The 24,311-nt window shown below is 38.4% G+C and overlaps 1 protein-coding gene and 1 pseudogene across 3 annotated transcripts in view; one reads left to right on the plus strand and one right to left on the minus strand.

Annotated features, from left to right (window-relative positions):
- EXOC4 (exocyst complex component 4) overlaps positions 1-24,311 on the minus strand; it is a 728,800-nt gene that overhangs the window by 330,769 nt on the left and 373,720 nt on the right. The gene's annotated exons all lie outside the window — the stretch shown is intronic.
- LOC309845700 (ATP synthase F(0) complex subunit C2, mitochondrial pseudogene) lies at positions 4,980-6,969 on the plus strand (annotated as a pseudogene). The gene has a single exon. The product of its transcript is annotated as an ATP synthase F(0) complex subunit C2, mitochondrial pseudogene (transcript).

The raw sequence follows: 24,311 nt of genomic DNA on the forward strand, positions 1-24,311 counted from the left end.
TAACAAATAAACTATATTTTGTAACAGAGTGGTCCCCACAATGTTCCTTGGATCACACTGGATAACTAAGTCTCTATATAAAAAGCAATTACAAAGCCAACGTACTTCAGGCAACAAAATGTACATGGAGTAAAATAAATGAATGTGGATTGTCCATTGTTATCTGTTATAATACTATCTGACATCTCCTCTTGACTAGGACCTTTCAGCACACCAACAGACTACAGGCTCAAACTCATGAAATTCCACGGTTGAGTATTTGACCATGTGTCTCCCTAGATATTCCCTTTATCAATGAATAAATGGAAACAATTTCCTGTACTTTTGGAATTTGTCAAAACTCACAAAGTAAATCAGAGACAAATCCTGGAAAGGAGTCCACAACCAACATCTTTCAATTTCTTTTGTTCACAAAGTCAAGATGACTTTGATATAAAGAACTTGAATCAACATCATACAGAATTCATTTAGTACAGCTTCTCTGAATTGTATCTTTTGGAACAAACAAGCAAACAAACAAACCTGCCTCTCCAGAGAAGAGTAAATTTAAAGAGGGGGTTAACACATAACTTTGGAAAATACCACCTGCTCTGTCAATCTCTCCCATACTCTGTACTTCAGCATATTATAGTTCAGTCAGAAAAATCCTGGAGTTAAAAAAAAAAAAAAAACTATTAAAATTTTATTTAACCAAGGGTTATTTTCTCCCATTAAATGCTATCTTTTCCCTTACCAGCCATGACTACAGTTACATTTCCTGGGGCACTAGTGTCTTGTGGAACAGTTTGGCAAATGCTGGTTTTATTGAAAAGTACATGGGCTTGAAAGACAAATGAACACAGGGTAACACTAAAGTAGCTCTCTGGCTAATCTGGACCTCAGTTTTCCTAAAAATAAGAGTCTTATTAATACAGATCTGACAACAAATAACGCAAAATCAATCACTCTAATACATTTTCCACTGCAACGGCAAATAATAAACTTTATTCATTAAGCCAAACATTTAGAGAATGTGCAACGTTTTAGATTCTGCTGGAGCTCCTAGAGATGGTCCTTACATGAAGGAGCTCACAGTAGTAGAGGAGACACACACTCAGATAAACCACTAGGGGAAGTGATTCAGCCTCTTTGCTGATTGTGCATAAAAACGGTCAGGCTGACCTAACCCTACGGAAGAGTGGAACTGAAGGATGATTGTCAGTTTGCTCCAGGGGTAAGGTGATGGGCACCCCAAAGACACAGGACCCTATTTATTTTATTTTTTATTTTTTTGTAAAGATTTTTTTATTTGAGAGAGAGTGCGTGCGCATGCACAAGCAAGGGGAGAGGCAGGACAGGCAGAAGGAGAGGGAGAAGCAATGTGGAGCATGGTCCTGGGATCATGACCCAAGCAGAAGGCAGATGCTTAACCGACTGAGCCACCCAGCTGTTCCTATCAGGACTCTCTATTTAATTGCCATATTATGGACCTAGGACACCAACATAAAAATTTACCATCGGCCTCCAAACTTTAAAGTTCTATGCAAAATCTAAATACATGGCCTCAAAAACCATCAAGAGTGAAAAATAATAGCCAACAAACTTCACGGAAATAAGAAAACAAGACATGAGATGCTGGTATGGAGTAAGATGTCCGCTAGATGTTGGTAGCTATTTTCCTAAGTTTAAGAGATATATAATCTACAGGGCTAAAAAAAAATAAAGTTGTACATATCTTTATGCATCTTCTTTAAGATTAATAGTCTCAACTCAAAAATGAAATCACTCACTTAAAACTATATATAACAAATACAGGGGAAAAAAATAGCCTAAGGCTTTTTTTTCATGGAAAGGCATTGATGGGGTGTGTGTGCGGGAAGATATATGGGACTAGGGGAATAAAATCAAAGGCTACAAATATAAAAGCAACTTAATCCATAGAGCATTCGAGCTTTTTTTTTTTTTTAAATGAAGCATCAGCTTATTTGTGTTTTTTTGTTCTTAAAACCAAACACAAATGCAGTTCGCACAGCATGTTTTTAAAACAGCTGATTTCCATCTTATAGTACAGGTGGGTATATTAGGGGAAAAGAAGGTGGGCTCCTAAGTTACACAGCTCTGGGTTTTCAACCATGCTGTAGCACCAACTAGATGTGTGACCTTATGTAGGATTTTTTATGTTTTATGGGAAAAAATGTTTTATGGAATAAAAACGTCTTATGGAAAAAAAAAAGAGTAACAGTAGTTACTTCACAGAAGAACTGTAAGAGTTAAAATAATCTGTGTTAAAGTGCCTTCCTCTTCCTTTAGCATTAAAATAAATCATCATCTCCCCATTTCACTCCCAGTTTCCTTTTTTTTTTTTTTTTTAAAGATTTTATTGTTTATTTATTTGAGAGAGAAAGAGCATGTGCATGCACAGCAGCAGGGAGTGGAGCAGAGGGAGAGGGAAAGGCAGACTCCCCACTGAGTACGGAGCCTGACATGGGGCCCAGTCTCAGGACCCTGAGGTCATGACCCGAGCTGAAATCAAGAGTTGGAGTCTTTTTTAAAAGATTTTATTTACTTGACAGAGAGAGAGAGAGAACACAAGCAAGGGGAAATAGGAGAGGGAGAAGCAAGCTCACTGCCAACAAGGGGGCTCTAACCCAGGACCCCAGGATCATGACCTGAGCCAAAGGCAGATGCTTAAGGATTGAGCCACCCAGGTGCCCCAAGAGTTGGAGTCTTAACTGACAGCCACCCAGGTGCCCCTTCTAGTTTGCTTCTCTGAATGAGAACAAAGATAAAAAGAGAAGCAAAGACAGTGACAAAAAATAAGGAAGAAGACGAACCAGTCTATGTAAAAACCATCTCTTTGTCATAAGGGAACATTGGAATTACCACTGGGAGCTTTCCTAGACTAGTTTCCCAGGTCCTGGCTTTCACCTTCAGCATCTGAATGAGGCCTCCCTCCTCAGTTCTTTTGTTCCCTGGATACTAATTCTGATGAAGTCAATTTCAGACCAGTCCTTAGTATAAATTTCCTAAAGCAATAAACACACAAAGGCGGTGCTTAATAAATCTTTATTAAATGAATACATTGTGCGTGACTGACTGATGGAACCATTTATGGTATCATTTAAAGAGAGAAAAAAGAATCCAGGAATAATGCCCTGGGTGGGTGTGGAATACTGACAAGACTTTAGGCTTTCAGAGTCTTAAAAAGGAGGCTGACATGTAAACAAATAAATTAAAATAAAATTCTGATAAATATAATAGAAACACAGTTAATTTTAAGAACTCGGTACATTACGTCACTTCGATGTCAACTACAACAATAATGAAAACCCAAGAGATTACGAAGAAAAAAAAAAGACCAAAATTTAAGGGGGACTATCAATTTGTTTTACATTTACAATGTCATACTTTAAATGCCCCATGGTCGGTACGATATTTTGTTTTTTAATGACTCAAGAAATAGTACAAATAACTTCTAAAGTGTGGAAAATACACCAACCGGGTTTACATGTTAATCTTCATATAAGACAACATTATTTCAGCTGTCCTTACTACTGTCACATTTCAGTATAACAAAGGAAACTGGACAGTCCTTTGGCTTTTATTATAACAGGATTTGATGCACACAAACATAGCAGTTCAGATAAGCATAACAGAGATGCTTCTAGAATTGCACATCAAACTTGTAAAATGTGGAGACACTTAATGAACCTCACTGATACTGATGACTAAAAAGTTGCTTTCACTATCAGTTTGACTACTGTCAACGAAGACTTAAACTGTTAATGGGTTGGTTCGGACCTGCCATTAAACGATATTGGAAAGAGGCTCAACCCTTGAGGGTAAAATGTTGACTCTTGCTATCCACAAAGTCTACTTTCTTGTCTAAAAATAAATAAAAAGAGAATATATCTTCAACAGTTTCTCTCCCCAGTACTATTGAACCAGAGACAGGCAAGCTAGGTGTGATAAAGACATAGCTCCATTCCTTCTGGTTACAAGGAGAGAAGTGAAAATACTATTCATATTCTTTTTTTTTTTTTTAATTTAAGATTTTATTTATTTATTTGAAAGCGAGAGATAGCAAGAGAGAACATGAGCTGTAGGTGGGTAGTGGGAGAAGTGGACACCCTGTTGACCAAGAAGCCTGATGTGGGGCTCGATCCCAGGACCCTGGGATCATGACCTGAATGGAAGGCAGACACTTAACTGACTGAGCCACGCAAGAGCCCCTAATATTCAAATTCTTGAAATAAGCCAGGTATTCTCACCTTCTGAGCATTTACAGTGGTTCACCTGTAAGGATTTGCAAAAATGCACACTGGAGGGCCTGACCGTCAGTGTTTCTGATTCCACAGGTCTAGGTGGGACTGAGAGTTTACATTTCTAAAAATTTCCCAGGGGATGAAATGGTACTGGGGCAGTGGGGACCCTGTGCGAACCACTTAAACCTTCTCTTTTCAGCCTTGAACAATCCTACCCAATCTGGCCACGCCCACTGAAACTTGGCTCAGCAATGATCTCTTCTCTAAAGCCTTCCCTAGCCCCTATCTGTGCTTTCCTATCCTGCTTCTCCCTTCTTCTAATACAAACAAACAAACAAACAAACCATTTTTCATGGCTCTTCTCTTTTACTGAGACTGAGTTCAGCATGGCTGTCTGGACAGAGACAGCATTACACACATTTTTACTGATTTCCCTGCCTGTGACTGTGAAGACAGCAAGCTTCGGTATCAGACTGCCTGGGTCTGAGCCATGGCTCCGCAGCTTCCTTAGCATGTGATGAGGGCCATGTTACTTCAAGTCTCTGAACTTCAATTTCCCCCTCCAAAACAACAAAGATCTCAACAGGGCACATCACACAGGATTGCTTGTGCAAAGTAAAAATAGTGATATGAAGTGGTTAGCACGTCACCTGACATGTGACAAATGCTTAAAAAATTTGATTCAGTGACAGTATTATTAAGAAATACAGATTTCTAAAAAGAGAGGGATGATAAGTTGCTGCTAGAACTTCAAGAAAAGAGAATCTTTATAGCTTCCTTTTGCTCTTCCCGCACATCCCCCCCACCCTCTGCACACCCCCTCTCTGTCTTCTCTGCTCTGGGAATAGCTCTCCAGCTACAGACCCTCAACCCCTGAAAATGTCCGCCTGTGCAAAGTTCATTTCCACCGCTTTCTTGATCAGGAGCACCACTGAGCTGTTGAGCCCACCACGGTCTGCAGTGGTGCTAAAACCACCAGAGACACTGGCTGATCAGAGCCTCAGCAGCTGGGCGGCTCCATGCCCCCTGACCTCACTCATCCCTAGACACAGCTTCCAAACCAGCGCCATTTCAAGGGACATCAACACCATAGCCAAGTTCATCAGGGCTGGGGTTGCCATGGTTGGGGATAGCTGGTTCTGGGGCTGGCTCTGGGGCTGAGTTTGGGAGCCTCATCACTGGTGATGCCAGCAACCCCTCTCTGAAGCAATGGTTCTTCTCTTACACCATTCTGGGCTTTGTCCTCCCAGGGGCCATGGGGCTCTTTTGCCTGATGGAGGCCTTTTTCATCCTCTTCGCCATGTGCCAGAGCCATGGCCACTTCCCACAGGTCTTCCTCCCATGTCTCATCTGCCCTGTACGTTACTTTTCCTGTATCTCCCTACACAGCCTGGGGAAGGTGGCAGGCTCTGGGTTTGACAGAGAGAAGACAAATATTGTGGTCATAAAGGAGGTAAAAAAAAGAGAGGGAGAGAGAGAGGATCTTTATAAAGTTTTGCTATGAGATGAATTCTGAAAAGTGATTTGTTTTTTCCTTTTCAGGAACATTGGGAGTAAAAGTTTTTATTACTTCACAGCTCTCCGGAATGGACTGGTGTGTGAAGCCTGGGGCACAGGACTGCTCTGTGTCCCCGACTTTACTGTGCTGGAGTCAAGAGATAGGAGAGGAGCCGGGTGAACACTCAAGAAGGAAGCCTACAATGGCCAGGGGAAGGACCTTCAGCATGGTCACGAACACTCGCTCCACTCTGAGAATTATTTACCAAGATACGGCTGGAAGTGTGGGCTGTTTTACTTGGAGAGCAAAACAGTTTCATGACGAGAGGTCTTAACTATCTGACCTACAGTAATAAATGTGGAGATGAGGAGGACTGGACTGCATATGGAAGAAATTATAAAGACAGACAATAATGAACAGCAAAATAACAAGAACAGTAATGAAGAGTATTATGACAAAAATATGTAACGGAAGAGGGCATTTCAACAATTTCAGCCTGTACACAGATTATTGCAAATGTCTGCCCGGTAGCGGAGATACCATTATTTAATTCCAAAAGAACTGGCATCCTTTGGTTTCTCAAGTACTCGGAGTGTAATACAAATGTCAAAACTTTCATCCAGGAACCAATGAACCATCTCCTGACAAAGAAAAACGGGCCTGGGAGCAGGGGGCTATGTCTTCTGAAATGTTAAAAATGACAGACAAGCTAAATTACGTTTGAAGGTTTTATTTTTCTAAGGCAGACAAATGACATTTTTACTAATACTGAAAGATAATTTACTTGTTTAAAAAAATATATTCAGGCCATGTTCTTCTAGTTCCAGAGCTTCCCATACCCTTATAACAGAGAATACTAATGACTAATAAAATTGGGCACCATTTCTTCTCTTATCCATCCCAAAGGAGCAATAATCATCACGATAGTGTCATTCCAAATGTAAAGTAAAATCTCTAATCCACGGGGACTCCAAGTGGAAAGCTGCAAGGTATTGTTTTACTGCTGCCACTTTTTTCATGACATATTTTCATCTTGTGGAAGACTTCCTTCTAGTTAACTAAAGGCTGTGTTGATCAAAGGAAAAATGCATGTAGATATAAACTGTCTAATGCCTATTCTATATACTGTGTGCCTACACAAAGAATTCTATTTGCAGCTGGCTTCCCCAAAAGCCCAGCTCTTTCAGAGTTAATCATGCTAATAAAATTTACTACCTTCTTCTTGGCTTTGGTGAAGATCCCTATAAAATTACACAATGACCTCAGGACATTTCTATTTGCATTATGGGGTGTCCCCTTCATGATTCTAACTCCAAGTTCAATGGCATGTAAAGTGATGCTAAGTAGTTCTACTCTAGACCAACTATTTTAAGAGTGCTTCAAGGCAAATACGTCCTCTAAGCCTACTTTTAAAAAATAAATTTTATGTATGTCTGTACACACACACAGCTTTCTAGATTCATACACTAGATTGTTAAGATTTAATACAAAAATCTGTATTAAATAATTACCCTTATCCAATAGGTTTTTATTTTTTTAAGTCACATTTCCTGGCAACTGATTAATAACCAGGCAAGCTAAAATAATGAACAACCGTTCTGAATTTACTTTAAGGCCAGACTGAAGAATTTAACTAGCTTGGAGAAAAGTTAGTACTTGTATTAATAATCACGTCATTAGGTGGGGAATAAAGGTGTTAAGAGGCACTAGAGAGGGGTAACTATCATCACAGAAATTTAGAATCAAAATACATGAAACAATAAGGATACCAGAGAAAGCCAAATATTAAACTTAGTCCCCTTAACTTAGTACCAAATATTATACTTAGTACCAATGCTTTGCCCACAGATTTATCAAAATTGTGGTAGCCCTGTCAAGTCTCAGTGTGTCGCTGGCTGGTTAGAGGGAAATCACACTCTGCTGACTGGATAGAGCTGGGCTAAGAGAAGACCACGTAATTGCCACCATCACTGCCCCACCTACTCCACAAATGGTCCCTGTTGGGGACCTGCTGGTTCCTACCAAGCTGTAGCGAAGTAGACCAAGGGTAGGCGTCCTACCCAATGGCCACCAACTGAAAGGCTGGCTAGAAGCCAAGATCATATTCTTACTCCTAGAAAGCCAAAAATTAAAGTGAGGTAAAGAAAAAAGCAAATGAAACATCATGATGTGTAAGTCCAATTTTTGAAAGAACCCAAACCATGAGGAGATAAAACTGTAAGGTAGGCAAAGCAAGCATGAAACTTGGTGGAGTCATTTGCTGGAAGGTGAGTATTTGTGGGCCATTTATCATTCACATTATTTTCTCCTGCTCAGCTTTGTAATGTTTACCACCATTCCTGTGATTCTCTTGCATTTCTTCATAACTCCCAAGTACATCATGTACTTGTGATAATCTTGTACTTTCGATAATCTGAATGAATCTCTATTTGCAATCATCTGAATACGTAACACTTGCAATCATCTGAATGTCTATCTGCAAAGAAAAGATCCAACGAAAAGAGTGACAAAAATTTTGCCAAGGAATTTGAAAATCAAGTTAAATCTCCAAGTAAGCTGTTATCCTCATAACCCATTTTTCTCCATTTGACCAAACTGCCATAAGAGAGAAGAATAAAAGTGGTCATAATGGCCTCACAACCACCATTCTTAACAATTCAATAATCAGAAACCCACTTGGGTTTCTCTGGTATCTCCTCCCCACCCCATATACCCTTCAAGGACTTCATTTATGGTTGACAAATCACAGCAACTGATAGGTGTTTGAGAAATGAAAAAAAAAAAAATTCATCTTCATCAAAACAGAGCATGGTATTTATTATTACAGATATTCAGAAGAGCAGAAGATTTTTAAGAATATACAGATTTTTCAGTGGTATTATTAATGATATAAAAGTTCTAATTCTACCTTGTTTGTTATCAAACAACATATCCCATTCATAAACAATTCCCAGCCATAAGGTTCTGTATCTATTGTACTTCTTCCTCTCCTTGACTCTTTATCAAGACTATCTAAACCTTTTTTCTCTTGACAGCATCTTATTCTTTTATTTATTTTAATTAATTAATTAATTTGTCAGAGAGAGAGAGAGCGTGAGAGAGAGCAAGAGTGCGCACAAGCAGGCGGAGTGGCAGGCAGAGGCGGAGAGATAAGCAGGCTTCCTGCTGAGCAAGGATTCCCAATGTGGGACTTGATCCCAGGACCCTGGGATCATGACCTGAGCTGAAGGCAGTGGCCTAACCGACTGAGCCACCCAGACATCCCTTATTCTTTTATGTTTTTGATGCAGATTATATTTTTTAAATGTTTGAAACATACCCATTTTTATAATCTGTAAGTAGTAATCCCATTTCTAAAATTACTGAGAACAAATTCAACCGTGTTTTGTTTCTGCCTGATTCTAGATCATGGTTACATATCCCCTGTGTATTTCTGTAATTTCGGGTTGTGAACTCATGTTTTAGGCAGTTTTATCCATGGGAAGAACCAAGGCCTAAATTTACGGCATATTCTTCTAGAAAAGAGTTGTTGGCTTTGCCAGGACAAGTTTCCTTGTCATCTCTCTATGCTGATAAGTGGTTTCTTTTTTTTTTTTTCTTTTATATTCTACTATTTTAGTAAAGTTACAACCCTTCAAAAAGCCTATACTTCATAGGGTGGTTTTAATTCTAAAATCCTCTCTTGAACAGGCCCAAGGTCCTGTCTCCAGTAGTGATGCAGCTGTTAAAACTCAAACCTCTTGCTTACTGGGACTGACAAGTGCCCCCAAGCAGCTGTGGTATCAGCATCAGCTTACTGCTCTGGTTTTGAGTTTTCTCTTTATTTTCATCCCCAGGAGACTTCTTACTAACAAGGTCAGCAATACATTTAAAAGGAAGTTTATTACATTACAGCCTGTATTTCTAACTGCTTTGTACTGGGAAATTTTCCAGACATTTTAGCTCTCAACCTTGCCAGAAATCAAAGTCCCTTCCTTTTATTTTTATGTGGTCATTTCTAATATTTTTTTCTTCCCCATTTCCTTTAACCTAGGACCCACACATGTCTTGTATCATGCAAAATCGTTCCTACTTCATCAAACCCGATCATTAAAAATGATCCAAGTTGAAAATCAAATATTAATATGGTAATTTTGTACTAAAATTCTTTCTTTCTTTAAGTCTACCAAGTTTGTATTAGTACAGTTAAACCATTACTTTTTCATCTTTTGCAAAGTTACAAGACTGCATTAAAACCCAAAGAATAAAATTTTCTGGCATTTTAAGTACACTTGAAATTAAATAATTTTAATTCAGTAAATTATCATAAAGGATTAATGTTTTATCTTTCATTTTAAAACACTGTATCATAGTTTACATGCAGTCCTGACAAAGGCAGAAGAATGATATGACATCTAGAAGCTAGAGCTTCTGAGCTCTAGCAGCTATGAGCTGAGCTATGAGCAGACTCACACAGGTTTGTCTCTGTGTGCTAAGCAGCATCTGTTAGTCCAAGTTAGTTAAAGCATAGGTGTCTCAGCTAATTGGATAAACTGCATGTGTAATACTGGCAGAATAATACATTTTTAAAATAGCAAATGTGATTTTGTGACTTTCTAAAATGATCCAGGACAGCTTGCTAAATGCATATGAAGTAACCTGGAAGCACATGATGATCATTTGCTTAATATGCCAAATTTTAATAATAATTTTTAAAAAGATGGATCAAATTTCTGTTTTCTAGGGATTTTATTTTATATCCTTATATTCTGGATATGTAGATGTATAGGTAAGATATTCACTAGCTTTTCATATATATATTTTTAAAGATTTTATTTATCCATTTGACAGACAGAGATCACAAGCAGGCAGAGAGGCAGGCAGAGAGAGAGAGAGAGAGAGAGGAAGAGAAGCAGACCTCCCGCTGAGCAGAAAGCCCGATGCGGGGCTGGATCCCAGGACCCTGGGATCACAACCTGAGCTGAAAGCAGAGGCTTTAACCCACTGAGCCACTCAGGCACCCCTAGCTTTTCATATTTTGGTGTTAATATATATCACCTTTTTTTTCCCTCCATATGAGTGATGTGTCATAAAGTGAGTTATTTTAACAAAACTGGCAAGATTGCGTTTCTTGATTCAAGAATGCCTAAAATCTCATGAGTGTTCCCAAAACTCGGTAAGAGAGACAGTGTGTGGTGCAGAGACCATAAAGCTGTATGAGAGGCAGGGCTTTCAAATGAGGATTTTACTGAAAATTATTCTAACATTCTACAATATTTAATGATCAGTGAAAGAATAATTATCACCATGTGTTTTTGTTCGATTCAAAAGCTAGAGATATTAGCTATAAGGGCTCAGATGAGCAAATTATAAACCATTCATTCTTGTATTGTCAGCCTTTTGACAGTTTAATATATATGTTAGACCCTGAGCCCCTGAGACATGAGGCAACACTCATATGAAATCGGCACACTGTGAGTTAAATTAACAAGTAAGATAAAGAATAAGCTGCAGACTGGAGACTGATCAATTATGCCCCCAGCGGAGCAACCAAGGAGTGCCATCTTTGAAAGTAAGCCTGTTGACCTGAAAGAATGAGAAACAACACTCATAGTGATTTTACTCCTTCTAATGTGTCTGATAACACTAACAAAATGTGTCAGCTGGAATGAGCCATGTAAAATCAACACACAGGGAAGGAGAAGCGAGGCCCCACAAGGAGAGAGAGGAGTGAAAGGAGAGGAGAGATGACATTCAAGAGTCATGGTGCTCAGAAAATGAAGGTGGGAAGGGCAGTCTTTCAATCAGGTCCTCCCACTAGTCCCCCCTTCCACAGAAGCGCAAAGTCTCGGAAAGATCAGGACACCAACTTGTTTAAAGAAAAGTATTTCATGGTGGTTGGCACAGAAGGGTAATCCATACATCCCTGGGCCATGTGTGGACCAACTCCTTTCCTTCAAAAGTGCACGCTGGTGCCTGAGAATGTAATGTGCTCTGGGACCCAGCAGGTGTAGTTTGTGAGTCATTCGGACTGAGAGCCTCAGCCCCTATGAGGTGGTAAAAGGGTCTGAGTGGTCTAAGTGGTAAACACCACTTAACATCTGGTACGGAACTAGCAGGCAATGAAATTATACTGTGTGCATGAGAAAGGTGGCCCAAGACATTGCTCAGGCTCTGTTCCTCTTCCAAAAAGCCATATGTGGCTACCTGAGTGTTTCTTTAGTTAATGTTATGGTATGAACCTGGTATATAAGTTCTCAGAAATGGGGCAAAATGGGTGGTTCGTGGTTTCTTAAAATTTGGGCCTTATCTCTCTATGTCTCAAGTTCCTCATCTTAAAATGAGAATAATAACCACAACTCTTTCATGGGTTATAAGTTTTCATTATAAAGATTAAACCAATTAATATATGTCAAGTATTGAAAACCATGCTAGATTTGTAACATTCCATAATTAACTAGTCTAACAGTGCGGCTGTTATCATGCTTAACAGACTTACTTGTTTTTCTTACTTCTTTACATTTACCCAACTTGTAAATTTTTAAATTTCTCATGAGATTCCATATTTCAGCCATTTGAATGTAACATTCTTCTTCCATAGTAAATGAAAAGGTATTTGCTACATGTGCATATATTTTTTAAAATTTTTATTTTCTTAAGATTAATTTATTATTTGAGAAAGAGAGAGAGTGGGGAGGTGGGGCAGAGAGAGAGGGAGGGAGAGAATTTTAAGCCGACTCTGTGCTGAGCATGGAACCCGACACAGGACTCCATCTCAGGACCCTGAAATCATGACCTCGGTCAAAACCGAGAGTCGGATGTTCAACTGACTACACTTTTCAGGCACCCCTGTGTGTGCATATTTTCAAATGAACATCAACTAAAGGCAAAGTAAGAGCTGATCTGCCAGGAGAAAAAACAGCCCATTGAAAATGTGTAATAGAATTGTTCTAAAATGGTAACAAGAGATATTAAGTCAAAATTTCACAGGACAGCAAAATTTCATTAGATTAATCAAATTTTTAATTACACAGATTATATAGGTTCTCTCCCTTAATACAACTGGATATAGTATATAGCACACTATTTCTTTTGAATAAAGTTATACACATATATGATTCTTCCCAAGTACTAATTTTTTTTAATATTGTATCTTGAAAAAATTGTACACCTACAGGAGAGTAGCAAGGACAGTACAGAGAGTTGTGCATACCCTTCATCCACTTCCCCTTACTTAGCCATGGTGTCATTAATAAACTCAGTCAACACTGGTACAATACTGTTTACTATAGTCTATATTTTGATTTCCCCATTTTTCCGCTAATGTCCTTTTTCTGTTTCAGGGTCTAATCTTTGATGCCACATTAAATTTAGATGTCACGTCTTAGTCTCCTCCAATCTATGACAATTCCTCAGTCCTTGGCTTTCATCATTTCAAAACTTCTGAAGAGTACTCACCAGTTATTTTGTTCCTTTGATGTTTTCTCAGGATTTAGACTGTGGTTATGGATTTTTGTGAAGAATACCACAGAGGTGAAGTGCCTTTCTCATCTTATCACATCAGGGGATACATGATATCAATAGGTCTTATTACTAGTGATGTAAACTTTGATCACATGCAAGGTGGTATCTATCAGGCTTCTCCACTGTTACCCTTTTTCCCTTTCCAGGGGTTTGTTACAATGTCCAGCAGAGGAATTGGGTTTTGCCTCCTGGAGGGAGGAGGATCAAGACATCTGTGGACTTATGTTAAGCCTCCACAGTAATTAATAAATACTTTGGAGGAGATACTTTGAGGCTATACAAATACCCTGGTTCTATAATTTAGATGTTTTCAAAAGCCATTTTTACATATATCATGTCCTTTGCCCTTCCCAAGAATCCTTTATTTAATGAATAAATAGACTGAAAATGATGGACACAGCTCACTATAATTAAAGTCTAAAGCAGAATCCTAAGTTCATGCCACAATCATCAACGCACGTGGCACTGCTAATTTTGTCGCTCAACACCAGCATTGGAAGATTTCACTCCAAATAGCAATGCGAGCATAAATAGGTATGCACACTCATTGGCATCAACTCGCCCTACTGAAGACAAACCCTGAATAATAGAAAATAAGGAACAATAGGAGACAATCAAGTATTTGATGCCTGGACTGTGTATGCACATTATTGTTACTCTCCTTCTAAATCAAGAGTATTGTTTAATGATCTCAAAATGTGTACTTGGTTCTTTTCCCACAAAATAAACTGGTCTCTGGACTACCTAATCAGTTCTTCATTGATGTCTCAATCCCAGTGGGAACTATAGTTTAGGTTTAAGTCTAAAATACAGTTTGAGATATATCTATTTTCTGTTGAATCATACTTCATTCATTCTTTGTTAAATATTTCAGTTAGTTAGTACCATAATTTATAACTGAAACTCCATAACATTTAAATTCTAAAAAGACAAAGCTTAGATGGAATATTTTGTATGTATTTAGATAATACTTATAAAGTATTTCCACATACATTTATTTCTTCATGTAATCCTTTCAAGCACACTGTCAGATAAACAGAAAAAAATGACTTTATTTCTCTTTTACAGATGAGACTTCTAGAGTTTCAAAACATTTGCCTATGACCAACTATCTAACAACTGGTAGGGTCAGGACTTGAAACTAGATAGAAATACATCATATTGTATGCCTACATTTGGACTAAACTGGTGGATATTTACTCTTTTTATTTATATCTGAATTTACCCTACCATACTTGGATGTATCAGGTCATTTCTTTTCACCAAAATGCATTCTTGGAAACTAGGCTGGAGTTATTGACACTTTTTCAAATCACATTTTTTTTCACAGCCTAGAACATATGCTCATCTGATGAAAACATTAAAAATACAGAAAAGATTAAAAACTAAAGAGGAAAAAATACCTAGGGATAACTATGTTCCTTATTTGTTATATTACACTCCTAGTAGTATTTGACATCGTTAAGATCACAGTGTGTCTATGATTTTGTATTCACTTGAAAGATATATACTTCTCTTTATTAGCAAAAGCTCTCCATGCACAACATTTTAACATACTGCTAACAAAAACAGCAAACAGCCCTACGATGTTTAATGCCAGGCACTGTTCTAAGTGTTTCACAAATATGAATTCATTTAGTCTTTCTCTCAGGCCTATGAGGTGGGTATTATTAGCTCCATTTTACAGAGTATGAAACTGACTTCATGACCATATAATGGTATACCACCTGAAAATACCGTAACCTACTTAGCCTTCCCACTATTTCTTGGTTTTTGAGGTTGTTTACGATTTGTAAAGCTGATATTGGCACAGGCAATGTTAAGTTCTAACTCTGCATATGTTTTTAACATAAATGTGTGCTGGTTTGGCTGCAGCTGTGAATTAGGTAATGTAAGTGAAGCACCATCTTTATTCGCCATTGCTGGAGTTAAGTGGTACCAAAAGGGAAGAGAAAGCAAGGCTGTCTTTCAATTTTCCAAAGTCTTGAAGAGCCTGTAACACCCAGTGTTAAGTCTCATGGCCAGGAACCCAGTGAATCACCTTTTTGCCTGAAGAATAGTCTTTACGGGTGATGTCACCTTCCCTTCATGACGGCACTTGGTGGTATGGTTTAGGTCAAGGAAATGGTGATGGAGCAAAGCAAAAGCACTCAGTACCGTCAGTCAATACACAGCCAGTGGGATCAGAAAAATTGCCTGGGTTAACTATTTTGGTCTGGCAGACCACACTGCCTTCCCATTTTAAAACAAAATAAGAACATTCCAAAAGTCCTTTCGAAATGTTTCTCTGTACAGCAGTGGGAAGACAGAGGTCCAAAACACTGAATAATACTAAATGTGAGCTGAGGCCCAGGGACTGCTTCCCTACTGCCAGTTTGGAATTGTTTGCAGGAATAAGTAGGTGTCCTGTTTTGTAGAAATCTGGACTTTTTCTCACGTCAGATAGAGAGAGAACACTTCTTTTTAAATTAAAAACAATTCCCCTTCAAAGCAAGCCTCCATCATTCAAAAAGATATCCTGCACCAAATGCCCTTTACCTGCTTTATTTACATGAGAAACACGACAGAAAGAGACTTTATGCTCTCTACCATCTAATTTCTCTAAGCTACAGCCATTGATTCTTTGTAAGTTTATTTATTCAAAACAACAGCACAAACAATTCTTTTTTCTTGGGTCAGCAGCTTACTGAATTAACATCAATCATCAAAGGAGACGGGGCTGAAAGGAAGATGGAAGCCCATTTTCTCAGAGATCGATTTTTTTTTAAGCCAAAACACACAGGCATAAGCAGGAGGCTATTTACCACGGAAAAGGTTCAACTTGAAAGTCACAGCCCAAAACTGGGTACTCACAGCACACATCAGTTCCCTTGAAATCTTTAAGAAGTGTTTTGGTTTTTTTTTTTCCCTTCACTTAAATTTCTTTTTTGATGGCCTGGAGAGTTTGATTACTTCACTGTATAAAGCCCACCTGAATAGCTTAAAACAAGGGGAGGGCAGGTTCCAAAGAAGAGAGGAGTAGATCAATGTTGGTGTTATTATAATGATTTTCTAATGGCCTTTTCTACTCTCTTTTCCTACTTTGATGTATTTAAAGTGGGAAAAGTTCATCAAAGACCGCTGTGATTAGAGTCTTAAATGTGTTTAAACAACTACTTTTGGCATGTTTGAGAGGTGATTTGCTTCAGAGGTCCCAGCAAAATTATTCTTTGAGAACCTTGATCTGCTTCTTGCTCGGAATTCGGCTCAATTATTTTTCCTTGCAAGGTGGGGGTGGAGGGTTCTTGCCTGAAAATGAAGTCAGAGGGGTCAGGATTCCTGAGACTGCTCTAAGAACTGCAAAAAGTAATTGGTTTATATCCATTTTACATCCTGTCGTGTCAGGGGAATGTGTTTCTTTCTTACAGCTTTTCTGGAGATTTATGTAAGGTGAGGAATGCATTAGACCCAGCATATATAAACCACTAGGCTCCTAGTTCAGTAGAATGTGCTATGTTCTTTATTTCAGACATTTGAAATGTATGCCATGTTGTTAAATCAAGTTTAAGAGAAAATAGGAGATTTTTAGTCCAGGGTACAAGTAAATGGAGAAGACCAAAAAGAAAGAAGAAAAAAGAAAAAAAAAAAAAAAGTCCCCTAAGCCTGATTTGGCTGGGCAGGGCAACCTGTGTTATCACTGTTTTTTCTCAAATTGAGACAAAATTTATTTCAGTTAAGACTCTGATATCAAAACCATCAATCACCCTCTTGTCTGAGGAGGAAGCAGGAATATCCACTTGTTCCCCAGATGTAAAACAGATTTTTAGCCTCTAATTCACAGGGATTGCTGAGGAGTAAAGGTGGTTCCTTAGAAGGAAGAAATAAACTCATTAAATAAAATCAGTAAGAACCACAAAGGAGTCTCACCTATTTTTTTTTTTTTAAAGATTCTATTTATTTATTTGACAGTGAGAGATCACAAGTAGGCAGAGAGGCAGGCAGAGAGAGAGGAAGGGAAGCAGGCTCCCTGCTGAGCAGAGAGCCCGATGCGGGACTCGATTCCAGGACCCTGAGATCATGACCTGAGCCGAAGGCAGGCAGCGGCTCAACCCACTGAGCCACCCAGGCACCCCTCACCTATTTTCTTTTTAAACACCCACTCCTTAACAATGAGATAATGTGATCTGTTAACCACTCTAAACTTGCATTTCTATTTTCTTCCATGCTTAGATCACATGCAAATTAGCAAACTAATGTTGTCCTGTATACATTATCGCCTCTGGCCATTTCTGAGTAATCTTTTAGCTCCAATGTCCTCCAGAATGCTGTGCACTGAGAAAATGCAAAATCTAGAAGAAAAAAAAGCCCTACCGCAAATAATGACTGGCAATGTTGACCAATTATAAAGCATTATAGTTCCTATAATGTCTCCACCATTCCATAGGGAGAAGCTGGGATTGAAGCAAAGCTAAAACAAACCAGAACAAAACTAAACTCTCCAGGGCCAGTTCCTGGGCATGTTAGAGCAGTTTCCGTAGGAGCTCCTCACTTGTCAGGTACAAGGTTCTGCTCTGAGTGATAACTGATCACCATCCCTTATGAGAAGGAGAAATTAAAGACAACATTTTAATAAAAATGCTTTGAGAGAAGGTAAGTTAAAAAGCCTGATTTGGAACAAGGGTAGCAGAAGGTAAAAAAAAAAAAAAAAAAAAAAAAAAAATGCCTTTGTAAAACCCGGAAAATAAAATTTCCTCTGGGTTTTGAAATGGTGCATTTGTGTTGATTTCTCTCCAAATGAGCAATTTACGGAGGAGAAGCATTAGACTTATGGGATAACAGGTGAAAATATGCTGTGCTTTTCCAACTTGGGGAATGTTGACAAAAACACTCCAGGGTAAGGGCCCAAATGATTAGTATGTGATGAGCCTGAACTAAAGAGAAGTCCTGAGATCAGTTTGAACAATGAAAGAATAACAAGAGAAATACAAAAATAAAATACCTAAGTTTTGAAAGAAGTAATGGAGCTCAACCAGGCAGGAAGAAAGAGAGTAGGAGCCTTCAAGAGCTTGGGTGGTGACACAATGTGGAAATCCAGAAGGGGGAAAAAACAAAAGGAGAGAGACGACACCAGGTGTGTGATTCAATTTGTGACCTCCCCCCCCAAAAATAAATAAATAAAAGTTTCAAAATAAACATAACCTTGAGAAATCAGTTACTTTAATAAAGGGGTCAGCATGAGGGAAACAGTTGGGAGTAAATTGCATTAAATTATTTCCCTTTGAGTGAACACACAGTGTAATAAGCTGTGAAGAGCGTAATTCTGTACTTACATTGTGTTTTGCAAGCAAAGTGGGAAATTGAGAATTACTGAACCTTGCTGAAGTTCTTATCCAAATGAGTGTTTCAATTAGTTAACGAAAATTTTCCTATGTTTTAGAACTGGAATTAGTCTATGGAATAAAGCAGTCCATCTATGGTGTTGCAAAATGGCCCTGCAAATTTTGTTATACATGCGATTAAATCTAACCAAAAAAGCTTTTTGTATTTATAACACACAGCAATATTATTTAGAAAAGATCATGTGTGTGCACACACGTACACATATCTATATGTATGTGCATATATATATATATGCACACACGTACACATATCTACCTATATATACATACGCATGCACATATATAAAAGCTTTACATATATAAAAGGTTTACTAAAATATATTTAACACAATTTCCATTCCATAAAATTCACCCTTTTTTAAAACAGCATTCTACCTGGAGAAAATAGAGCCTTATTGAAAATGGTCAATGAAAGTTTAAGAGTACATTTATAGTGGTGCATTTTAAGTCCGGTATACTGTTGAACACATCATGGGACCTGAAATAAGCATTCTAATTGACTAAGTGATGCAGGCTCTGTAAAACATACCTGCGGACCACTGAAGGAAACTTAAAATGTATACAATCTTTTAGTGAACACTAACAACAACAACAACAACACACCAGAGCATTATATTCTGATGCTATTTAGCACAAAGGGAAGGATTTAAGAGGAATTGCTTTTTGGGTTCTGGAAAAAGGAAAGGAGCTTTCATTTACCTTTTTAACTGTCAAGGTGTTGAATACAGTTCGCACATAGTGAGCTTTTTTTTTGAAAAGATTTTATTTATTTATTTGACAGAGATCACAAGTAGGCAGAGAGGCAGGCAGAGAGAGAAGTGGGGGAAGGTGAGGGGCTGGATCCCAGGACCTGAGATCAGGACCTGAGCTGAAGGCAGAGGTTTAACCCACTGAGCCACCCAGGTGCCCCCAATGTGAGCATTTTAAAAATATTTGCTAAATTAAGGAATAAAGAAAGCTGGAAATGTAGAAGGAAAGCAAAAACCAAAGTTAAAAAAAAAAAAAAACTAAACACAACAAAACAAAAAACAGAAAAGCAAACTTTAAAATAAAAACCTAGAATTCCAAATTGAAGCTTTGGAATTTTATTATGGTTAAACTCAAAATAATGCTCATTTTTTCTTTCTTTCCTTTTTTTTAATGCATGGAGTGCATTTGACATATGAGAAATTCAGCTCCACATCCCTTGTGGGGAGATCAGTATGGCCCTGACAAAGATGGAAATGTCTAAAGATGAAATCATGGATCAAATCAAGCACAGTAAATCACCTGGATAGGGTCATTTGACCCATGGATTTGGTAGAAGGTTTGTGCAATTGTAAAGACAAGGGGATTTGTCATTAGTTCCCAGGAAATAGCAACACATCTTAACCATAACAAAGATGTCAACAAGGATATTTTAATTCTTTTTTCTAGAACTTAAAAATGAGAGACAAGAGAAACACTGAGAGTTACCAAGCCAGTTAGTTTTGTTTCATGCACAGGAAATAGAAAGATCAAATAAAACAATGATATTCTACAAGGATCACACAGATATTATCAGTATAAACGAGTATGTCAGAACAAGGGAGGCAAGAACATGGAGCCTTGGAAAGTCATCAATTTATTTTAATTTTTTCTCCCCCCACTTCTCTCTCTCTCTCTTTCGATTAAACACATAAACACACACACACACACACACGTGTGTATACTTACTTGCTGTATGTATGTGTGTATCCCCAAAATGATAGTTGTATATGACTTTTTGAAGAGCATTCTGTCATGCACATGGTAAGTAACTCCTACTGGAAATAAAAGGTCTTTTCACGAATGAAAATGATCCGGAGTATGGTTCCGGAGTATACAAACTTGGCTCTTACACAGACATACCGTATCCTCTTAATTAATATATTTACTTGGTGAAAAAGAGAAAAGACTGCCTTGGGGGAAAAAAGGAGAGGGTGGTAGTTAATAAAACGCCTTATGGGGAATTCACAAATCCCAGAAAATACAGCACTCTCCTATCTACTTTATATACTCAGACACCATTCTGAATCCTATATTCCCTCCTGGGCCAGACACATGACAAGTGCAATACTTTACTAGAGAAGAACCCAAGAAAGGCAATCCAACTACTCAGAAAAAACAACAGTTAAGAAACTAAGGTCACTTAAGTCTGCACATAAGGAAAATGTGACTAATTTATTTAATGGCTGTCATAAAGGGATTAGATCTACGCTATGGTGCTTTCCAAAATAGGCCCACTCAGTGTTTTACTCATTTAAAAAATAAAAGTTGGACACATTCTCCGTGTAACATGCTGTGCTAGATGAGGTGGGATATACAAAGGTAATCAGACAAAAATCTTGTTCTCACGGAGTCTACAGTCGAAGGAAATTTAAGGCATCAAGTTAGGGTATGTGCGCTGTCGAGGATCTGGAACAGTGCGTGGTATATAATGGACACTTGGTAAATATTTGTCTGAATGAGTAAATGACTGCAATTCTCATCCCCACGGATCTTGCAACTCCCTGCCTGACGGAGTTCCATCAGCTGATGTGGCTGCCTTGGGTTCTCCATCAAAGGGTAGGCAACCTTCCCAAATGGAGAGGAGCTATTCTATTCGTCTCCACAAGCAGGAGGGGAGGGAGAGGGAGAGAGGGAGAGGGACTCTGAGCAGACTCTGTGCTGAGCAGGGAGCCTGATGAGGGGCTCCATCAAAACACCCTGGGATCACCCCCTGAGTGGAAACCAAGAGTCAAATGCTTAACCGACTGCACCCCCCAGGTACCCTGAGATGAGTCATTCTTTATTCACCATATAAGTACAGATAATACACAAGGCAGAAACGATCACCTGCCAGAGAAGACACCCAAAAAGTGCTATGTGAATTTAGAAGCTGAAGAAATTAAAAATAAAAATTACAGGAAGGCAGATTTTAGCTCAGTCTAATAATTGAAGATGCCCAACCAAGAAACAAGTACTACCGAACTCCCAGCTCACCAAATTGAAACTGTCCCCTCTGAAGCCTCTCGTCTGAGGGTTACTTTACACTGTTCCGCCCTCCATTATCTGGAAATACAGTCTAGGGTTATTCATTTTACAGGGTCATCAGGAATACAGTCTGCTCTAAATCACAGAGTCTGCCAAGTAGAATGGTTTGCCTACACCAAAAGTGGGTAACGAGCAAATCAGCCCTCCAAATCTTTCAGTATAAAGCTAATTCTTCCCTGATCCAGAACCACAGCTTCACACAGGCTCTAGAGAGTATTTCTGTTATCTGGGCCTTTCTAAGGTGATATCACACATTCTTAGATAGAACTATGAGACAAGAAGTCTTCAAAGACTGGTCACCATTACATACATACATCTACTGGTCTAGTTGCTACTAAAGAAATTCTATCTAGAGAACCACTGAGTTGTGTGGACAGATCAACCTGAGTTCTCCTGAGTATCATATGATAAACAATAAAATTATGACTTTAGCAAATGCCTTTGAGTGAAATGAAAAAATCCTTTGAGACCCGGTTTTTAAAAGTGTTATACTTAAGAGTTGATGCCTTCATTTGCTGACAACTCTGTGTACCATTTGCTGGTAGCAAAACACGATCCCCAAATCATCTGTCGATGACTCTACTTCCATAAAGGGAAACCTCAGCGTATCCTTCTACCACGTACATATTTTTAAATAAATAAGCAATAAAATTTAATTATCTTGATTTTAAAGACTGAAAACGCAATATAAAAGAAACATTAAGTACTTTGTGTTTTTTGAGGTATGTACACCTCTACTGTGCAATACCAAACTTCATTTAGCACTCTTCCTTTACAGATGTTCTGAGTGATTTAATTTCAAAGAAAAGCCCTAGCAATGCGTCATGTGGCAACTGTGTGTGGCCAAGGAGACTCAAAATGGAGGCACGCTGGAGCTCGTAGTAAATGCCTTAAGCTAACAGGACAATGACAGCCTTTACTGTATAAGCATTTTCATGAACTTACAATGTAGAGCAGAACTATCACAGGCAACCTATGAACCCAAACCAGAATGTTGACATATGTGACAGGAGTCTATGCTCTTTAATTTTTAAAAATTAGGTGACAATTGAATGCATGAGGATTTTACACAATAATTAAAGGCATCTGACTTTCTGCTTGTTTTTCAAATTTAGACAATCTGGCACGACTGGGATTATCTTCTAAATGACAGTGATTAGCAGGACCCCACAGAGGCTAGCCCCTCCAGTTTGGCTAAGTCTCCATTTACGCCAAAGTCACTCATTTACGTTATCAGTCAAGCTCCTGTTAAGTCTGTGACCTTTTATTTCAAGGAAGAAATGTCTAATGAAGGGAGATAAAAGCAAAGATAATACAAAGATAACCCAGATAATCTCAATATAATCAGGTACACATTTACACACACAGAATTCTAAGCATTCATGAATGTTAACTCCTTCTGGACTTCAACCATGAAACAGAATAGCCCTACTGACCAATGCCCACCATGAGATATTTCATTTGTTCACTTCACTGCGGATGTTTCACTTATGGATAGCTGACAGTGAGGGTCATCTTGAAAGGCTCCAAAACGATAAACTGGTAATGAAGGAATTATGAAACGGTGTCCTCCTCTGCCACCTTCCCCCGCTGCCGAAAATCCAAGAATTTTCCATGGATGAAGATGGCAGAAAATACTAACCTAACATGTACTTATCACAAGAAATCATGTGTTGTGTAGTTTTAAGAACACTTCCTTATTCCAAATTGCTAATTTGGAGTTGATATTGATATAATCTTCCAAAATGTTGCTAATATGATTGAGTCTTCTCCTTCCCCCAGCCTCCTTACATTCAGATGCTGGTAGTAAGCATAATGTTAAGCATTGTAATTCTGCCTTTATTAGATTCAGGTATATAAATGGCATCCCAGTGAGCGTGGTGAATTTTGATCATTATTCCTCCACTCAAGTTATGTTCATCTTCCTGCTGGGAGGATGATCACAGAGTTTTACCACAAGCCCAAGGGACCCATTATTTATTATATTACATTTTATGGTGTGGAGTAAATAAATAGCATTAAAGTGCTAAATTCATTCACAGAGATGAACTGTATTCATAAGCCGGAGAAATTCTTTAAATCAAGCCTATGCTGCTAATAGGCTCTTCATAAAAATGCAGAAAACAACCATTGTAATATGGCAGCAATAAAAGGAGGCAGCTGGGTTAACACACAGAAATATCAGAAGGCAAACATTCTAGGCAAGGCACACAAATGGCATATAACCAAATTACGAGGTTAAACACACAAACCTCACTTACTAATCTGTCGTTTTCATGTAAGTGGGCTGTAATAATTCACACCTTAAAAATAATATAATTATCATAACAGAATTCAAAATAAGCTAAGGGTAACAATGTGTGAAGAATTCAGCAACCCCAAGCCCTCTTAAGACATGCCTTAATTAGCCATGCATTTTGTCTTAATCAGCGTGTCTTACATTAAAAGGCCATTTAGGAGGGAGTGTGTGTGCATTTGTCTTTTGTATTATATATATTCCACTCCCATTTCCATCTCTGATTTCTAGGGTCTCCCACATTGCTTTTGGTATGGCTTTTGAATATAAAAGATTTTCTAGCCACCAATCCAAAGGGATTTTCTTTCCCCATTCTTCATGTGACTTTTAATCATTTAAGGTAACCTACAATTCTGTAT

The sequence above is a fragment of the Mustela nivalis genome (assembly GCF_964662115.1).
Source record: "Mustela nivalis genome assembly, chromosome: 12".
NCBI classification, from domain to species: domain Eukaryota; kingdom Metazoa; phylum Chordata; class Mammalia; order Carnivora; family Mustelidae; genus Mustela; species Mustela nivalis.